A 20987-nucleotide genomic window follows, 5' to 3' on the forward strand; every position below is an offset into this window, starting at 1 on the left:
GGTTTTCCAGGACATTTTTAATTTCCCCGACATTTTCCGGATGTTGTAGACACCCTGAATAAAAATAATAATGTTTGAATTAAAAAGATTTTATTATTGAATTTAACTTAATTTTGATTTTAAAAATATTAAATACAAAAATTAATTCTCGTCAACTAACCAAGAATAAAAATTAAATTCACTATGTAATTCATTTTTCTCCATTTTGTGTGATATCTTTTTGGAATGAGATTTTTTTCTCCCACGAGAGAGAGAGAGAGAGAGAGAGAGAGTGAGCGAGAGAGTATATATGCGAAGGAGAGTGAAAAAGAGAAAAAAAAAATCATTGGCATTAATTGACACGACTCTCATTTCTACTTGGATAGACGCTTATAGTGTTGGTGCGTGCTTTCGGTATGCAGTATATAGTTGTGCTATGGCGTATGTGCATGCACCGGCAGTGCTCGCTGGTTACAGCGCAGGCGGCAGGTGTGCGGCGTTGGCCCGGCCGCTGCTGTTCCGTACACGTCTCGTGTACGTACTTGAGGGATTCGTAGGTGAAAGAGCCGTTGAGAGAGGAGAGGAAAGGGTGAATTTTCAGTTTCCACCTTCTCCTCTCACTATCCTCCATCCTTTTCTAACTTGAGAGATTCAAACCCTCACTATCCTTGTCTTACTAGAGAGATTCCCTCTCTCTGTCCTTATCTAACTGAAGGGTTGCAACCCTCTCTCTGTTCTTGTCTGTGTGGAAATTCACCCCCCGAACTGTCTCTCTCTCTATCTTTGTCTGACTGAGGAGATTCAACCCTCTGTCTTTATCTAGGGGGGGGGGGGTGATTTCCTCCCCCGACGGTTCTGTCTTCAGTTAGATAAAGTGAGAGAGAGGGGGAAGAGAGAGAGAGGCACTCTGGGTGAATATACACCACGGAGCGGCGTAAGGGAGGGGGTTGCGAAGGTGGTCGCCGCAGCGCGGGAGCAGGGAGGCGGAGGTAGAAACAGCAGAGGTAGAAGGGGATGGTGCGTCACAGCCTGCAGTGAGCCCGGCAGTGAGGCGGAACGTTGGACTCCGCGCGGGAGTCTCGTGCGTCTGACGAGACGCTTCCTTCGGCTAAGCTGGCTGTGCTCGGCCAGTCTGCCTGGCTCGCTTCCTTTTACTTCCTGCTCTCTATACCCTTATACTATACTCGCTTCGGGCAATCCGAGACACGCGACTTAACCCTATCGTCTCGTCGTCGTACCCGGACCAAGTGAATACCACCTGCAAAAAAAAAGAGATTTCTAATAACAAATTTCAATTTAAAATACCAAATACCTAAAATACTAAATAAAATACCAGTTTAAATAACCAAAGAAAATATCAGTTAAAATAATAAAATGAAAATACTAAATTGTAAAACCAAATTAAAATACTAAATTGTATAACCAAATTAAAATACTAAATTATAAAACCAAATTAAAATGCTAAATTGTAAAACCAAATTAAAATACTAAATTGTAAAACCAAATTAAAATACTAAATTGTAAAACCAAATTAAAATACTAAATTGTAAAACCAAATTAAAATACAAAATTGAAATACCGAATTGAAATACCAAATTAAAATACGGAATTAAAATACCGAATTGAAATACGAAATTAAAATACAAAATTGAAATACCAAATTGAAAAAACAAATTAAAATAGCAAATTAAAATACAAAAGAGAATACCGAATAAAATAAGAAATAAAATACCGAATGTAATACCAAATAAAATACCGAATAAAATACAAAATTGAAATACGAAATTACAAAAATTAAAATAGAAAATAAAATACAGAAGTAAAATATAGAACTAAAATCAAGAAGAAGAAAGGCACTGCCCAATTTGGCATTAACGGTTTTTATAATAAGAAGAATACATAAAAAAAAAAATGATATGCTCAAGCAATGTGAGTTTTTTTTTTTTGCTGCGTCTCGCACATGTGTCTCACGGCAAGAACAACAAAAACATCCATCATCATCGTGATTCAATTTCCGCACTTGATGGGCATTATCGAATTTGTTCTTGACTACAACAACCTGTATATATTTGGAATCAATTAGATGAAGCCAATCTTCTCACAACTGATGAAAATGGGGCGTATTGACAGTTTGGCTAGCTCTTATATTCTTAGATGTGGATTGATTGACCACTAAACCCTGTTTCGGAATGACCAGCGCTCATCGTCTTTCAAGTTCTCTTCTCTTCAAGATATTGTCTTTTTTTCTTCTTCTTCTTCTTCATCTGTTTGTGAATGCCGCTATATTATAGTCATTTCTAATAATCGCGCGCGAAAGAAAAAAATTCACTTCTGGGATATTTTTTTTCGCACACTCATATAAAACTTGCGGTATAAACTTGTTTCTTTGAAAAAACACTTGCGACGATTCTCTCACTAATAAGCTTACGCCGGCTTTCTGTTCTTTTAGATTTTTTCGAAAGTTTTTATTTTCTATTAATTTTTAATTTCTTTCTGTTCATTTCAATTTTTTCCATTCATTTTAATTTCTTGCTGTTGATTTCAATTTCTTTCTGTTGATTTCAATTTCTTTCTGTTGATTTCAATTTCTTTCTATTCATTTCAATTTCTTTCTTTTTATTTCAATTTCTTTCTATTTATTTCCATCGCGATGCCTTGAAAACACTGTGCAATTATTTGGTTTCAGGATTTTCTCCACTTTTGCTTTTGCAGAAAAAAGGAATTTTCTTTTTTATAGAAAGTAGCTCTCTTTTACGCACAAAAATTTTTTGTATTATCTTTTTTTATTCTTCTTTATATTCGTATCTAAGCATCTTAGCATGCATTGTGCACGCAAGGATATACTTCCCCTGAATGCCAATTATATATTTTATCTTGTACCTTCTTGATACGTCAGTTGTAGTTTAATACTTCCCCTTTTATATTTTTCTTCAATATCTCAGTCACGGAATATCGAAATCGTCTTAACACCTTTTAAAAGTCAATTTTATACACGAGGAATGATATAGAGGAAGAAAATGTTTTCCTGATATTTTTTTAATAATTGCTGTATTACGAGATCAATATTATTAAAGCAGAGATGAGTATTTTCGTTAACTTGTTATTTCATAATTTTCTGTATTTTTATCTGTTATAATATGATAATGGTATATTTTAATATTTTTATGAATATTGTATATAGTTCTATCTGTTTTTCAATATTCTACTTTTAATACTTTTCTCAATACTTTTATATAACTACTTATATAGATATTTTTTAATATTCTTATCGATATTTTTTAATATTCTTATTAATATTTTTCAATATTCTTATCAATATTTTTTAATATTGTTGTCTTTATTTTTTTAATATTATCTGTACTTTTTAAGATTCTTAGTATATTTTTAATATTCACTTTATATTTTTAGATATTTTAAAAATATCTATCTGCATTTTTAAATACTATCTTTATTTTTTAATATTCTGCGCACATATATAGTGTTTCTAATAATAACAAATTGAGACAAAAAAACGTATCAAATTTGTTGCAATGCATTTTTTAACAGATATTTTTTAATAGCTGTACTTTTTAAATATTATCTGTATCTTTTAACATTATCTATATTTAACATTATCTATACTTTTATCAGAGTTTTTATTCTAAGGTTATAAATTGACACAAAAAATACATAAAAATTATTGCATCGCAACAAATTGAGACAAAAAATGTAGCAAAATTGTTGCGTTGCAACAATTTTGCTACTTTTTTTGTCTCAATTTTGATATCCTTAGAAAAACTGTGATGTTATCTGGATTTTTTAATATTGTCCATATTTTCTAATATTATCCATATATTTTTTAATATTCTTCTATATATATATTCTTCTTACGAAATCTCAGTGTTTTTGTCATTTTATATTTAATCTTCTTTTTTATTAGTATTAAAACTATTATAGAATAATGCTAATAATATAATAAATTTTTATTAAGAAACATTTTTAAAAATTCTTCCGTCGTTTTCTGTTTTATGTATAACGACTGTATATATAGCATTTGAAGTCAATTTCTCGCTCTTTGTTATTCATTCACAATCAGTGAATTGTTTCTTTATGTCAATAAAATTAACAAAAAAATTTCTCTTTTATTCAGAATGAAGAACAGTTTTCTTTTGAATGCGGAGAAAAGTTTCTTTAAAATAAAAAAAAAAAAGTTTCAGACATCATAATGGAGTCGAAGAATAATTTCTTTAATTTCAATCAACTTTTTTTACTTTTTTTCGATTTGGAAATTTGTTCGTTTGTAATACGTGGTGATAATTTATTTAAAAACACTCTTTTTATTCAGGACAATTATTATTATTTAAATATTATCATTTATTATTATTTTACTTTATTTTTATTATTTTTATTATTTTTATTATTTTTATTATTTTTATTATTTTTATTAATTTTAATCATTTGAATAATAAAAATGAAGAATAAGAAATAAAGAATATTTTGAATTGATTTTGTTTGAAATACCTAAATGTAAGTTTTTTCTTTTTTTTGGGTAGTATTTATTAAAATCCATTATACTGTCTAGCAAGTGAGGAGAATTATTAATATTCATTACTTTAAAAAATCAATTTATTCAATTTTAATGCTCCATTTGCTAATTTAAAAAATGATTCTGATAAATATTTATAATCTCAGTTCCAATTTTTTTTTTTTTTTTTTTTTTTTTTTGAAAGCACTTTTAACGTAAATTTAATTAAGAAATTATTTATTAGGATTAAAAATATATATCGGAATGGAATTGATGATATTGAAAAAGCGAAATTATTTGATCGAAGTATTAAGAATTTATTTTTCGGCATTGAAAAATTTATAATTTTACTGATTAATTATTATTAATTTTTGTCAAAGTTTAAAATAATAATAATCTGTTTCTTAAAAATAGGGTGAAAATAGTTTAGAATACGATTATTGGGTTTTTATTAGTATTAATATTTTTATTACTACTATTTCTTATTATCACTATTTTATTATTATTACTAATTATTATTATTATTTTTTTTATTATTTTCATTATTATCTTCATTTATATTTTTTATTTTTATTACGTTAATTTTATTGCTTTTTATATTTTTTATTTCTTTTGTTATTTTTATCACAAATTGATGACAAATTTCCAATTACAAATTTTATTACAAATATAATTATTCATTACAACTATTGACTTCAATAATAATAATAATAATATTATGTATTTATAAATATTTATTTATTATTATAATTGTTATTATTATTTATTACTATTACTGGTCGTTCACAAACTACGTCACACTCCTAGGGGTGGGGGGGGGGGTGTCAAGTTGTGTGTGATGAAGTGTGGAAAAAAAATTTTTTTGGATGTAAAAAAAATGTGACGAAGTGGGGGGAAGGGGTAAAAATCAGTCCAAAAAAGCGTGACGTAGTTTGTGAATGACCCTTTATTATATTATAATAATTATTATATAAAAGTCATATATATTAATTTTATTTATTATTATAATAAGAAATAAGAAATAAAAAATAATAATAAATAAATTTTTTTTTAAAATTTTTTTATAATATAAAAGTTATATATTATATAATAATAATAATTATTATTATTATTGTTATTATTATTATTAGTGTACTTAATTAAAATTTTTAAAAAAGATTTGTATCAGAGGAATTATAAGATTATCAATAGTAATAAACTGAAAAATTTATGCTTGCATGTAACACATTCTGACGTCATTGTTCGAGACATTAAAAACTTCTCTGCAATCTTATTTTAAACGCAAAGATGCTGGAATTGAAGGTGTTCCAACATAAAACGATAAAAAAGAATCCTTTAATTTGCATATAATTTATAAATTTAAAAAATGCAATTACATTCCTTTATTTATTTATCTCGAATTTATTCATTTTTAATAAATTTATTTCATTATTTAATATATTATTGTTTATTAATGTTGTTTCATTTTTATTTGTATTATTTACAGATTTTGTTTCAAACTTTAATTTTTTTATTTATAATTATACATTGCTTCAGACTTTCAAGATGTGATTTATTTTTACAAAATTTAATAATAAACCTTTCATCCCATATTGTTGAAATGATTTTTAAATATATATATTTTAGGTTATATATATATATATATGTATAAAGAATAAGAGCATATATAAATTAGAAATGAATCATTTGGACGTGAAAGGATTAATTAAATCGTAATTTTGACATCTTCCCTTGTATAGTTTGAAAATTAGATTGCCGAGAATGTTTAATGCTCTGTCCTATGACGTCATAGCGTGTCACTTTATTACCCATCCTTTTGTAGTAGCAGGATTTATTAACTAATAAAAAATTGTGATTACTGTTATATTCATTCTCACATTGAAGAATTATTAATTATTTAACTCAATGTTTTATTATGATGTATATAATTATTATGGTTTCTTGTTTTATCAATTTGTCATCTTCATGCACTTGATCAATATATAATCAAACACTTGATATTCCAATTAAAATAATAATTATATGTATTCTCTCGTTAGAAAATCGTGAAATTTTAATTACGAAATATAATATATGTATATTTTAGTCAGTGGAGAATTTTAATAAATATTTAGTAATTATGATGGTGATGATGATGATGATGATGATTATGCAATAATAAAAATAATTTTATATTATAATCGTATAAAGAATACATTAAAAATTAAATATTTTAACAGCAGTGTATATACTTTTTTTGTTTGGCACAAATATGATTGGATAAAAATAAAATTTGTTCTGGGTTGACACAGGTCAGGGAAAAGTAGAAATGTGAAATTTAATTATAATATAATAAATAATATGATTAGCATAAAATTATGTAAATTTCAAAAGCAGTTGGAAGTATTTTTTTTAGCTCAATAAGTAATTTCTTGTGCTCTGGAAAATAGGGTAACATTATATTTATTATTATTAAAATTTAACGAACGCGAAATGAACCACTTGAGAAAGACTCTTCTTACAGTAATTTTGCATTCCAGTTAACATTGTTTCGATTGGTATTCGTAGAATGTTCCGAATCCTTTGAAGATGACGGAGAGCAGGTGCTCGGAGTATCCTGAGAATGATCCAGTTACTCAATGTTATCTAGGTTAGGGAACATTTATTCGTTCCCTTATTTCTTCTTCTTCTTTGTCTTTTCCATCTTTCGACTTGTTCGCATTTTTTTCAAGATTTCTTTTTTCTGTAAAAAAAGCACAGAGGAGAAATTGTGAATAAAGTGGCTTTTTTATCTTTGAAAAAAGAAAAATGAAATTGTAATATCAATGCGCGAGATGAGTCTCGAACAGAGATTTTCTAATGGTAATAATATAGAACCTCCGTCTCGGTTCCTTGAAACTAAATTGATTTCCCTTTTGAGAATTTAATGCTATTGAATTCCAATCAGCAAGGATGACACCAGGTATATAACTGAATCACCCCTTACAGCAAAACGATTCAATTATACAACTCACTGGGGGGTTTTGAAATTACATATATATTATTCTCCAATTAAGTATATATATGTGGAAATGTTGTGTTTGATTTCTATATTTGATATATATAAATTTGTCTTGTGAATTTATTCTTCGAGATTTTGCGTATTATGCAAAATACGGTTTTTATAATTGAATGAAGGCGTGAAAAATTTCCCTCCGGATTTATATATATGTTTATAATTATTTCTAAAACGGAAGGCAAATGAAATATAAAGAGGATTAGGAGTGACATTGTTTCTTCTGAATTCATTTTACTTTAGACATTCTCACACTTTGAATTTCATTAATAACTTGAATTACGTTGAGAATGAATTCGTTCTCAGGGAAGAAAATTTGCAACAAAGGTTTATTATTCATCTATTAAGTAGATGGAATAATTCGATGTTATTTGTTAATTAATTATTTCGAAATTGGTGACCTACATGTATTTTATATTGTCTTACACTATTCTATAACATATTGTATTATAAAATACTACTGTAGCTGTCGTACCCGAGGTCGTATACCCGACTTCAACGGGTTTTAGTTTCTACCGAAACATTTAACAGTGTTTCTACCAATCTGGAAAATGAGGAAATAGCCGGGAATTTAATTTGACCGGAAAAAAATAATAATTAGTTATCATTAGCTATTTCGGTAGGGAAATATTACTATTTGAATAGTCTCCACCCTTTAACAAAAAATCAAAAATTATCAAAAATTCGGAAAACCGAAATTCTAAAAATATAACATTTTTTCTTCTGTTTTAAGGTATTTAGCTTCATTATTTTTGGGCTCTTTAAAAATACTTTACTTATTTAATAGTCTCCACCCTTTGGTAAAAAATCAAAAATTATTAAAAATTATCAAAAATTCGAAAAACCGAATTTCTTAAAATTCACCATTTTTTCTTCTGCTTTATGGCATTTAGCTTAATTATTTTTGGGCTCTTCAAAAATTCTTTACTTATTTAATAGTTCTCCACCATTTGTGGTGGTCTCCTACTCACTTAAAAGTAAATTCCTGAAATTTTCAACTCAAAATTTTGAGTTTTGTGGGAGTTATGGAGGGGGAAAGAAAAATCAAAAAACGCATTTTTTTCGAAAACTACCGAATTGATTTTAATGAAATTTAAATATTTTAAAAAAACAAGTAAAGAGATTACAAATAAAAATTTTCGAATTTTTTACTTTAAAAATTCCAAAAATTGTTTATTCTATTGAAGAGAGACACCTCTAGTTATGCTCTCAATTTACTCTCTTAACTATCCGACTTTATAAAAAATTAATCCCCTCAAGATTTCAGGGTGTATGCCGGTGATTAATTTTCAGAAATCTATGAAATTCTTTTACAAATTACTACTTAAGGGTTACTGTTACTTCATCAAAATTATTTTCATCATTTTAATTCAATTATTATTTTCTTGAATTTTAAATTATTTTTTATGAAAATAATAACTGAATTCTTTAAAAACAATTTATTATTTATGAAAATAATTGAATTCCTGTAAAATTTTTATTATTTATGAAAATAATTAAATGTTTGCATACAGTTTTATTAAATTTTTTTTAAATAATTGAATTCTTTTTGGTAAATTTTATTAAAAAATAGTTAATATTGAAAATCATTGAAATTAGAAAAATGCATTTTATTTTTGAAAATAATTGAACTTCTGCCAAGAATTTTATTAAAATTTTTGAAAATAATTGAATTTCTGAGAAGAATTTTACTACTTTTGAAAATAATTGAATTTCTGCAATAATTTGCAATTGCTTCAAACTTCAATTTTTTTTTGTGGTTTTAACTAAAATTCTTCTTTAAATCCATTATTATTTTTAATAAAACTAGTTAAATATATAATTTAAAAAATTAACTAATTTCAGAAGAGTTTTAGTTTTAAAATTTTTTTTAAATTAAGTTTTTTTATATTTTTAAATAATTCATGTAAAATTGAAATTTTACAAAATTTTAAATCAAAATCTTTTAAAGTTCATCTACTTAAGAAAATTGTAAACGAAATTCTTTTGAAATTGAATTAATTTTGAAATATTTAAGTGAAATTAGATTTCAAGAATGAACACAACAACTTTAGAGAACAACAATTTTCCAGGATTTCAATCAAAATTCCCTGACATTTCCAGGTTATTAGTAAAATTTACTAATAAATTAGTAGAAATTACTATTGAATAGTAAAATTTATTTATTCAAAAGCAAAAAGTCAGTTACTAATTCAAAATTAGTAAACATTTTTACTAATTTAAATTTAGAGAGTATTTAGTTAGTCTTTTTAGTATTTTATTTTTATTAAAAAATGTAGTACACGGAAAAAATTAATTTAGTACATTTTACGAAACTAATTTTGGAATAGCGGATACGGAGAGGAGTTTAGTATAAGATAAAACAGAATCAATAGTAATATATGATGACTGCGTTTCTCGAAAACTCAAAAAAAATTCTATGGAATTCACAAATGATCGGTTGGACGTTCTAATTCAAGAGTTTTGTAAAATGTTTAGCCTGAAGCGCATGCGCCACGGAAAAAAATATTCACGGAGAAAAAGCGAATAAAGCAGAAAAAAGAATTTCTTAATGTACCAATGAGCTCTCAAGACCATTTTTTCTCGTCTTCTATAGGAGATAGATGATTGGTTCGACACATGTGACTGCACTCTACAACGCAATGGTTCGCTTGGATTGGCTTATTTTATTCTGACACTAACTTAACGGAAATACGCATACATATAAACGAATTCTGACGCAACGCACATACAATATAACTCGCACTTGTAGATGAAAGAATTGAGTTTCTTTATATACTAACTGAGGAGATTAAAACTGCGCTTGTGAGAAATGTCAATATACTGAATATTAATTTTTAAAAAAATCATTTTTTTAAAAGTTATACAAAATATTTTATGGTTTTTAAAATAACATTTTTTGATTATAATTAGTTATAAAATCTCTATAAAATTTTTCAATTTTTAGAAAATAATTTTATTCTTAATTTTAAATTATAAATAAATTGACAAAAAATTTTCAAAATTAAATTCAAACTCAAAAAATGTTTATATTAAATTGTCTAAAATTTGAAGTAATAACAGTTAAAACTTGAGAAATTAATATATATATTGTCATCGGTAAATATTATGATAAACTATAAAATTTATTGGACTGTAAATTAAAAGAAATTAATAATAATTAAAAGTTTGGATTACAAAAGCACATAAAAAATGTTACGAATTTGGAACAATGAAAAAAATGTGAAATACGTAAAAGAAAACAATTATCCAAATGTTACCGGCAGGTAAAGCAGTTCTCTTTTTCCTTCCACATATTATATCTATATACAGCAGACAAGTTAATACCGACGCGACGAGACAAGCTTCAACATATCTATTTATAACGCGACTTTTGGTACACCCCGTATAGAATTTTACGAAACTTTGTGTTCGAGAATTCACGATAGACAGCGAAGTGGAAACTCAAACCACGCGTTTTTAGATTGCACGAAACATTTTTACCATTTTCTGATAAAATGTTCACCAGAAAATACGAAACATTTCTACATTCAAGCTTGTTTTATAAATTACAACACTGGTTGCAGTTTCTCGACAATTGTTCTGCTTAAAGTAGTGAAAGTTTCTGGGTTTTTGAAAAACTTCGTCTAGGAATCTTAAATATCCGCTAGTGCGAAATTAGTTTCGTAAAATCTGCTGAACTTATTTTTTCCGTGTATAAAAAGTGGATTTCACCTTAAAACTTCAGGCCAAAAACAAAAGGCCAACAGATGGAAATAACCTCAAAATTTCAGGTCAAAGTTTTTATGAAAATAATAATTGAATTCCTTAAAAAAAATTTATTATTTATGAAAAAAATTAAATGTTTGCATACAATTTTATTAAAATTTTGTTTAAATAATTGAATTCTTTTTGGGAAATTTTATTAAAATAGTAGATATTGAAAATAATTGAAATGAGGAAAATGCATTTTATTTTTGAAAATAATTGAAATTAGGGCCAGAATTTTTTTGATATTTATGAAAATAATTGAACTTTGGAGAAGAATTTTGTTATTTATAAAGATAAAATGGAATTTTTTTCAAATTTTGTACATAGTTGAATTTTATAAGAAGAATTTTATTTTTTTTTGAAAATAATTGAATTTCTGCAATTATATTTGTAATTTCTCCAAAATTGAACTTTTTTAGTGTTTTCAACAGAAATTGAAATTATAAAATTTTTAAATTGATAATTTTATTTAAAAAGAAGGTAGTAAGAAGTTAGAATTCTTCAATAGAATTAAGAAAATTTTTTTTTGAAAATTTCAAAGAACAAAGATTTTGTCAATTTTTTGAAAAAAATGTTAATTTTTTTTTAACATTAACTTCAGATTTGTATTCAGAAAATCTCTAAGTCATAATTTGTAAAAGAATTTCATAGACTTTTGAAAATTAACCATTCATATACAACATAAAAATGTACCGTGTAGGATTTTTTTAGAGTTTTTCACCGTGACGCACCCTGAAATCATGATGGGAATAATTTTTTTTATAAAGTAGGATAGTTAAGAGAGTAAAACGAGAGCATAACTAGAGGTGTCGCTCTTCAGTAGAAAAAAATAATTTTTTTTGAAAATTTTTCTTTGTAATCTCTTTACTTGTCTTTTTAACATATTTAAATTTCATTAAAATCGATTCGGTAGTTTCCGAGAAAATAATGCGTTTTTTGATTTTTCTTTCCCCCTCCATAGCTCCCATAAAACTCAAAATTTTGAGTTGAAAATTTCAGAAAGTTAATTTTAAGTGGGTAGGAATATATGGGCAAAATATGATAAAAATACAAGCGGGGGCACTTTTTCCATATACTTATCCGACTATACCCTTTAAAAAATAACATTAATTAATTTCACAGAAAAAAATATGTGTTAAATTTGTTGCGTGTAGTTTTCAGATAATGTTGTTTTAACACAATTTTGGTGTTATTTTAACTCCATTAAAAATGTATATTAATTTAACACCCTCTAGTGTTAATTTGACACACTCTAGTGTTATTTTAACACTAATGAAGTGTTAAAATCACACAGTGTCGGTTAAAAATGTTGCGTGTTGTTTTAACACTAAATACTTTTAGTGTTAAAATAACACTTCTTTTTTTCTGCGTTAAACTTATTTAACAAATTAACTTTAAATTGATTTTCACCAGTTCTTCTCTAAAAGTGCACTTAGTGATGCGAAATTGAGTCAACATTTGTACAATAATGGAATTTGCTATAGATTTCACTCGCTGGTTTTGATGAATATTAAGTAAATTTTGGTGTAAGGCCACAAATTAATTCGAGGAATGTTAATGCTTGATTAGTGTAAAGCTCCGTCGATCATTGTCAGTGAATCGAAAACGAGGCAACACCTGTTGTCGCGCGCTCTCATTGTTTTAATGATAAAGGGGGATTTACCCACGAAGACAATATATATATAAGGGAGCAATCCTGAAAATAATTCGTTTATATATTCTATAGTTAGACGTGTTCTTCTCTCTTGGAATTTTGATAAATCGTTTTATATTTATACAAAATCCGATTGTATTGTTGAAATAGCTAACGCGAATAAAACGGATAAAACATAATGGCTTCACCCTTATAAATAGGATAGGAACGCATTCACATATACATATATAGAACAAAAGTACGTGGTGAGAATATTTCAAATAATATGGCCTTTCTCAAAGATCTGCACATGGCATTGTCTCTGACTCTCTGTCTTTCTCTCTATATTGCACACATAAAGTTATATAGAAATGCCTCTCTGGTGTAGGGTGTTATACATTTTCAAGATATGTGATTGAGAGTTGAAGTTTCGTAATATGCATTTTGTGTTAATGGTTCTCGAGTGCTATCGGATGAATATTAAAAAAAAAAAACTTGAGACTTGACATAGAAGAGAAATTATAGAAATATGGAAAAGGAATATAAGAAATTTCATTTTTGGGAAAAATTTTATTAATTTAATATTGAAGAAAGTGCTTTTTTTAATTTTAAAAAATCATTGTTAACGTAAAAGTTTCAAATTGCAACGAAATGATACCAAAAATGTGGATCAAATAAAAAATTTATCTGAATTTTTGGCAACAATCTTTATACTATAATTTGTACTAAATTAATACTAATCAATTTGATAGTTTTTGGTACCAATTTGATACACTTTAAGTATCAAATTTAATTTTTAATTTTTAATTTTATTTTAAGTTTTTGCAACGAATTGATACAAAAAATGTGGATCAAATCAAAAATTGATTTTTGGTATCAATTTGATACACTTTAGTATCAATCTGATAGTTTCAAGAAAACTTTGATATTCTAAACGAAATATTTTTTGATGTAACGAAGAATTTTTGGCACGTGAAGCTCATTCTGTGTTTGTGAGACCCTTCATTTTGATATTTAATAATTTTGAAGCTGAATAGTTTTAAAAAGCTTTTGAGAATTTTTATTATCTGCTTTACAAAATAATAATTAAAATACTGGAGGAAAAGTTTTAAAATTCCAAAAAATGAGAATTCCTTAAGAAACTTCTTTCATTTTAGAGACAAAACTATTTTTTTATACATTAATATTTTTATTAAATTAATTAACTAAATTATAATTAATTATATGAATTGTATTTTAATTTGGTATACGTTTTTTTATTAACATTTTCTATCTATTTCTTTTTGTAAATAAAAAAGCTTTTTTATTGTTAATCTTCAAAAACAAATATTATACAAAAAAAAAATATAAAAAAATAACTAAATCTTTAATTTTGAGGGTTAATAGTAATTAAAATTTTTTTTTAAATACACCCAGAAAAATATATTTTTTATTTTTTAAAGAAATCATTTGCTTTTACTTTTGTTTCTTAGATATTTTCTTCGGTTCAAACAATTATTTTTTAAGAATGAAAAGAATCGTTAAAGAATTGTTTAAAAAAAAAAATCAAAAAATAGATTTATATTTTAAGAACTAGGTATATTCAATTTAAAAAACCATTTATTAATTTGAAAAGAAATGTAATTCAATTTACTTTTAATACAGACAATTTTCATTAAAAGTGAAGATTTTACAAAATGAATTTTCGATAATTTAACTGGATTTTAAATTATAATTTAAAGTTAAAATTTAAATTCTTTTTTGAAATTTTCCAAATAATATGAATTTAACAATTACTGAAATATATTGTCATGACCAGACAAATGTACAAAATTGAAAATTCATTGTTATAATGTTCGCTCTTAAATTCAAAATTAAAGGGAACAAATAAAGCTTTTGCTTAAAAATGCTACCTGTGAATATTCAATATTGTTGAAAATTGTACACCGCGTTAGAAATTACTTTCAACTTATTTGGTTCGTTTATTTTTTTTTCATTATTCTTATGAACTATTATTATACTGGTATCTATTATTATAATATTGGTATAATTTTTTCTGGGATGATTAGAGTTTTTCTAATTTAAAAAAAAAAAAATTATAAATTAAAATTCCAACTAAAAAAGGTCGATAATATTTTCTGTTCTTCATTTAAAACAAATCTGGGAAAATATAGAACGTTGCATTCTCTCTAAATCTGTTCAGTAAAAAATAACTGAAAAATTAGTTAAACTTGACTGAATTGAATCAATTAAAAAATATTTACTAAAACATCAGTTATTTTTAACTGACAAGGGGCGCATGATTATTCCCCAAAATTCAATTTCATAATTTTCAAAGCATCGAAATTCTTATTATCGAAATGTCATTTCACATAATTTTCATATTTCGAAATACAGTTGAATATAATTTTTAATTATTCGAATTATTCTTTATCCTAATATTTAAATATTAAAATTATCCTTTGACATCATTTTTAATACGTCGAAAAATTCTTTGACATAAATTTTGTTTTTGTTATTCCGAATGACTATTTGTCATAATTATTAATCTTCCGAATTTCCATTTGACATAATTTTCAAACTTTCGAAATATAAATACATAAATTTCATTTTTCTAAATTATATTTGCCAGAATTTTCATTCATAAAAATATTTAAATGGTATAATACACATTTACCCGAATTCTCTCATGTGACATAACCTTCAAATCTTCGAAATGTCATATTTAAGAAATGATTTTCATAAATTTTTTACAGGGATTCAATTATTTTCATAAATACATAATACAACTCATCACAGACTTTCAATTATTTTTCATTTTTAATATAATTTTAATGGAATTTCTCGAAAAATGTAATTGTGCTTAAAAATTTTATTAAAACTCAGCAAAGAAATTCAATTACTTTAAAAAATTTTGCTATAATTTATTTATTACAATTTAAGTATTATTTTCAATACATTTTTAAATAAAGTTGTTTAAAAAATTGAATTATTTTCATAAATAATTCAATTCTTTGAAAGAGTAAAATTTTTTTCAAAATAATTTTCATAAAATTTTTCGTAGAAATTTAATTAATTTAAAAAATTTGACAAAATTCAATTATTTTCGATGTCTACTATTTCAAAAAAATTTCACAAAAAAATTCAATTATTGCCAAAAGTATTATAATTCTTCGCAAAAATCCGATTATGTTAAAAAATTTACAAAAATCCACATCAATATTCTTATGAATGAATATTCTGGCAAATATAATTTAGAAAAATGAAATTTATATAACATAATAATTCGAATTTTGAAAATTATGTCAAATGTCAATTCGGAGGATTAATAATTATGACAAATAGAGTCATTCGAAATAACAAAATTTATATGTCAAAGAATTTTTCGACGTATGAAAAATGATGTCAAAGGATAATTCTAATATTTAAATATTAGGATAAAGAATAATTCGAATAATTAAATATTAGGATAAAGAATAATTCGAATAATTAAATATTAGGATAAAGAATAATTCGAAACATTAAAAATTATGTTCAATGGTATTTCGAAATATGAAAATTATGTGAAATGAAATTTCGATAATAAGAATTTCGATGTTTTGAAAAATATGAAATTGAATTTTGGGGAATAATCATGCGCCCCTTATAAAATTATAAATTTATTAAAAAGAAAATTTTCTTCAAATTAACAAAAATTTTGTTTTTGTCTTCGTTTTTATTTTCTTTTTTCGTCATGAATAAAAAACAAAAAATATTGTGCATATACACGAAGTAATTTTGAGTTTATTTGTTCGGGCAGGATCTTTGGTTTTTTTTCGAAAAAATACTGGCATATTTCGTGCACATTGGATATTTTGAAGTTGAAATTATTAGAGATGACTGTGACAGACGAGTTCACAGGGCTAGTTGAATTGGAAGGTATGGCTTCCTGCCAAAAATGAGGCAATTTGTTGCGTTCCTCGATATATATGATGCAACAGCAGCAGTGGTGGTGGTTGTAGTTGAGTTGGTTCTGACCCTTACTATATATATGCGCGCGATGATAGATTTTTCATTCTCATTAAAACCTCAATTTGTGACTATATATATAGAGAGAGAGTTTACTCCATTCATTCATGTATTGTTTCCCTGATGAAAACAGCAATTTTTCACACATTTTCGTAAATTGGTTTGACATTTCATTTTTCTTCTCTCTAGATATATATTTTGTTTCGTTTTATTTTTTTTTCTCTTCCCTTTTCATTATCCAGATCATTTCTCTCGTTAATTTTCCCTCTTTTAATTCTCGTTAAATTTTCACAGAGGGAATTTATAATTTTTATTTAAATCGTTTGAAATTTGAAATTTTTTTATGTTTTTTTTTGTAATATTTTATATTTGACAGAAGGTTTTACAGTGAAATGAAATTTATTTGATTCGACGCTGGAGAAAATGGAGAAAATTTATTCTGAAGTTAAGAATATATGCTTAGGAACTTTTTTTTAGAATATTTCATGCTGAAATTTAGTATTATAAATTATAATTATTCTGTTCTTAAACAGGGTTGCCACAAATATTTAATTTTATTTTTCCCTGACTTTTCCCTGATTTCTAGACAAAATTCTCACTTTTTCCCTGACCCTAAAAAATATTCTGATTCACTCTAAATATTATTAGAAACTCAAAAAATTGTTCTATTACATTTATTTACGAATTTCATTAATTGTAAAATTATTCACAAACATCAATAATTTCTTTTTTAAATAAATATTTAATCATTATTATTTTTTTGTAGGAATTAAAATTCTTCAATACATTCAAATTCAAACCTTTTTGAAATTCAACAATTTATAAGAATATTATTTCAAAACATAAAGAAGGCGATCACTCCGAGTCAAAGACTCGGAGTGATCGCCTTCTTTATGTTTTGTTATAATTTAAATTACCATGAAATTTTTCAAAAAAATTTTATTATTTACAAAAATCCTAACAAAATTCTTCGCAAGAATTCAATTATTTTTAAAAAATAGTAAATTTTCTGAAAAAATTGTAATAAAATTCATTCCAATAATTTAATTATTTTGATAAATAATAAATCGATTATTATTCGGTAATTCATTTTTTAATCAATGTTTATTAAAAAATGCTAGATGAATTCAATTATTTAAATAAAAAATAAATCCTGCGATGAGTTTTATTATTTATGAAAATAATTGAAAATTTTCCTAAAAATGTTATTAAAATTTTTCTAAAATAATTGAATTTCAGTGAAGAATTTTATTATTTATAAAAATAATTGAATTCTTGAAAAGAACTTTGTTAAATTTTTTTTTCAATTATTTAATTCATGCGACGAATTTTATAAGAATCTTTTTAAATAATTGATACTTTTCGAAAAATTTTATGAAATTTTCTTTATTAAATAATTAAACTCATGTGAAAATTTTATTATTTATGAAAATAATTGAATTATTTCAAAGAAATTTATTAAAAATTTTATAAATGATTGAATTCCTGTGAAATTTTAACAATTTAAAAATAATTTTAAAAAATAATTTTAAAAATAATTGAATTTTGAAAAAGAATTTTATTATTTATAACCAGGGTCAAAATAAGTGAAACCGGCCACTTGAAAAATTTTTATCTCCAATTTTCAAGTTATCTATGATTTTTAGTAGATATATGAGTAAACTTTTTCCCCCTAAAATATTTTTCAAAAAAAAATTTTATTTTTGAAGTAATTAGGTATTGAAGTTTTAGGTCATTTTATTTTCATTTTATTATTACTTTGAAACAAATAAAGATAATTAAGTAATTTTTTTTTAAATTAAAGCATAAAGTCTATACTTTAAAGATGAAATAAAGCGATTGCTAAAAAATGAAAATTTATAATTGTTATTAACAATTCTTTTAAACAATTGCAAATTGAAGAATGTTCTCAATGTTTTTGAAAGATTAAATTACGATATATTGATGCGCAAAACTATAAGGATTCATTTAAAAAAAAGAAAAATGAGTAACTTCCAATATTATAGAAATTATGTAAATTTTGCTGACAAAATGCAAGCAAAAATTGACTCAAGTTCCTGGAAAAAGATAAAATTGCAAACGAATAAATAAGATCTTCTTTTGTTTTGTTAGAAACTTCACGCTTTCAAGCGGATTTTTAAGATTAAAAATCGATTTTGGCCTGCATTTTGGCAGAAAAATCTATACACAATTTCTATAATATTGGAGGTTACTCATTTTTCTTTTTTTTAAATGAATCCTTATAGTTTTGCACATCAATATATCGTAATTTAATCTTTCAAAAACATTGAGAACATTCTTCAATTTGCAATTGTTTAAAAGAATTGTTAATAACAATTATAAATTTTCATTTTTTAGCAATCGCTTTATTTCATCTTTAAAGTATAGACTTTAAGCTCTAATTTAAAAAAAAATTACTTAATTATCTTTATTTGTTTCAAAGTAATAATAAAATGAAAATAAAATGACCTAAAACTTCAATACCTAATTACTTCAAAAATAAAATTTTTTTTTGAAAAATATTTTAGGGGGAAAAAGTTTACTCATATATCTACTAAAAATCATAGATAACTTGAAAATTGGAGATAAAAATTTTTCAAGTGGCCGGTTTCACTTATTTTGACCCACCAATAATTAAAATTTTGACGAGAATTTAAAAAAAAATTTTAAATAATTGAATATTAAAAAATTTTATTATTTATAAAGATAATTGGAATTTTGACAAGAATTTAAAAAAAATTTTTGAACATAATTGAATTTCTGCAAAGAATTTTTATTACTTTTGAAAATAATTTAATTCTTCCAACGAATTTTATTCAAGTTTATAAAAATAATTGAATTTCGGTGAAGAATTTTACTATTTCTAAAAATAATTGAATTCTTGATAAGAACTTTGTTAAATTTTTTTTTTAAACAATTGAATTCCTGCGACGAATTTTATAAAATTCTTTTTAAATAATTGATATTTTTCGAAAAAAATTTCGAAATTTTTTATATTAAATAATTGAATTCCTGTGCAAATTTTATTATTTATAAAAATAATTGATTTATTTCGAAGAAATTTATTTAAAATCTTGTAAATTATGGAATTCCTGTGAAATTTTGACAAGAATTTTTTTAAAGTTTTTAAAAATAATTGAATTTTGAAGAAGAATTGTATTATTTATAAAGATAATTGAAATTTTGACGAGAATTTTTAAAAAAATTTTCAACATAATTGAATTTTGGAGAAGAATTTTATTATTTTTAAAGATATAATCGAAATGACCAGAATTTTTTAGAATTTTTGAATATAATTGAGGCCTTGGATCCAATAACTCGCCCGACGCTCGGAGGAACGCGTAACTGCCAGTCAGTGAGCAGTGAGCGCCTCTGGGCCACTCACTGTTACCCGACTGGTATTAGCGCGTGCCTTCGAGCGTCGGGCGAGTTATTGGATCTAAGGCCTCAATTGAATTTCTGTGAAAAATTTTATTACTTTTGAAAATAATTGAATTTCTGAAATTATTTGTAACTTTTCCAAAATTCAATTTTTTTTTAGTACTTTTTATCTAAAATTCTTTTATCAATCTAGTATTTATAAAAAATGTAAAATTGATTCATTAAATAATAATTTATAAGTCATAATTTTATGATAGTTCTTGTAAAATTATTTAAAAAGGAAATTATTGTCTGAAATAGAAAAAATTCAAGGTTTTGTATTAAAATTCGTGGTAATTTCATAGTTTACGAGGCAAACAAAAAAAAACATCAAAATTTAGAGTTTTTTCATGAATTTAAAAAATTCAATTTTTCCAGTACTTTTACTAAAAATCCATGACTTTCCCCTGACTTCCCTGACCAATTTTACTTTCCCTGACTCTTCCCTGACCTGTGGCAACCCTTTTAAAATAAAAATACATTATTAATACTTAGATACCTATTTAGAATTAAAAAATTTAGAATTATTTAGAATAATTAGAATACCTAATAATCTATATTATTGTACACAGGAAAAAAAAAGTCTGACTCCGTTTACACCTTAAATTCAGCCCATGTATTTCACATAAGTCTGTCCTTGTTTAATGGGGCTGACTCCGTTTACACCTTAAATTCAGCCT

At 24.8% G+C, this 20987-nt stretch overlaps 1 protein-coding gene across 2 annotated transcripts in view; it reads left to right on the top strand.

Annotated features, from left to right (window-relative positions):
* Positions 1-1746: 1746 nt before the first annotated feature.
* The window catches only part of LOC122497891 (potassium voltage-gated channel protein Shaker), a 369957-nt gene continuing 350716 nt past the window's right edge, over positions 1747-20987 (top strand). For both annotated transcript variants that reach the window (XM_043605277.1, XM_043605276.1), the window contains exon 1: positions 1747-1908. The gene's annotated coding sequence lies outside the window, so the exon portion shown is untranslated. The remainder of the gene's footprint in view (positions 1909-20987) is intronic.

The sequence above is a fragment of the Leptopilina heterotoma genome, unplaced genomic scaffold, assembly GCF_015476425.1.
Source record: "Leptopilina heterotoma isolate Lh14 unplaced genomic scaffold, ASM1547642v1 Lhet_14, whole genome shotgun sequence".
Classification (NCBI taxonomy): domain Eukaryota; kingdom Metazoa; phylum Arthropoda; class Insecta; order Hymenoptera; family Figitidae; genus Leptopilina; species Leptopilina heterotoma.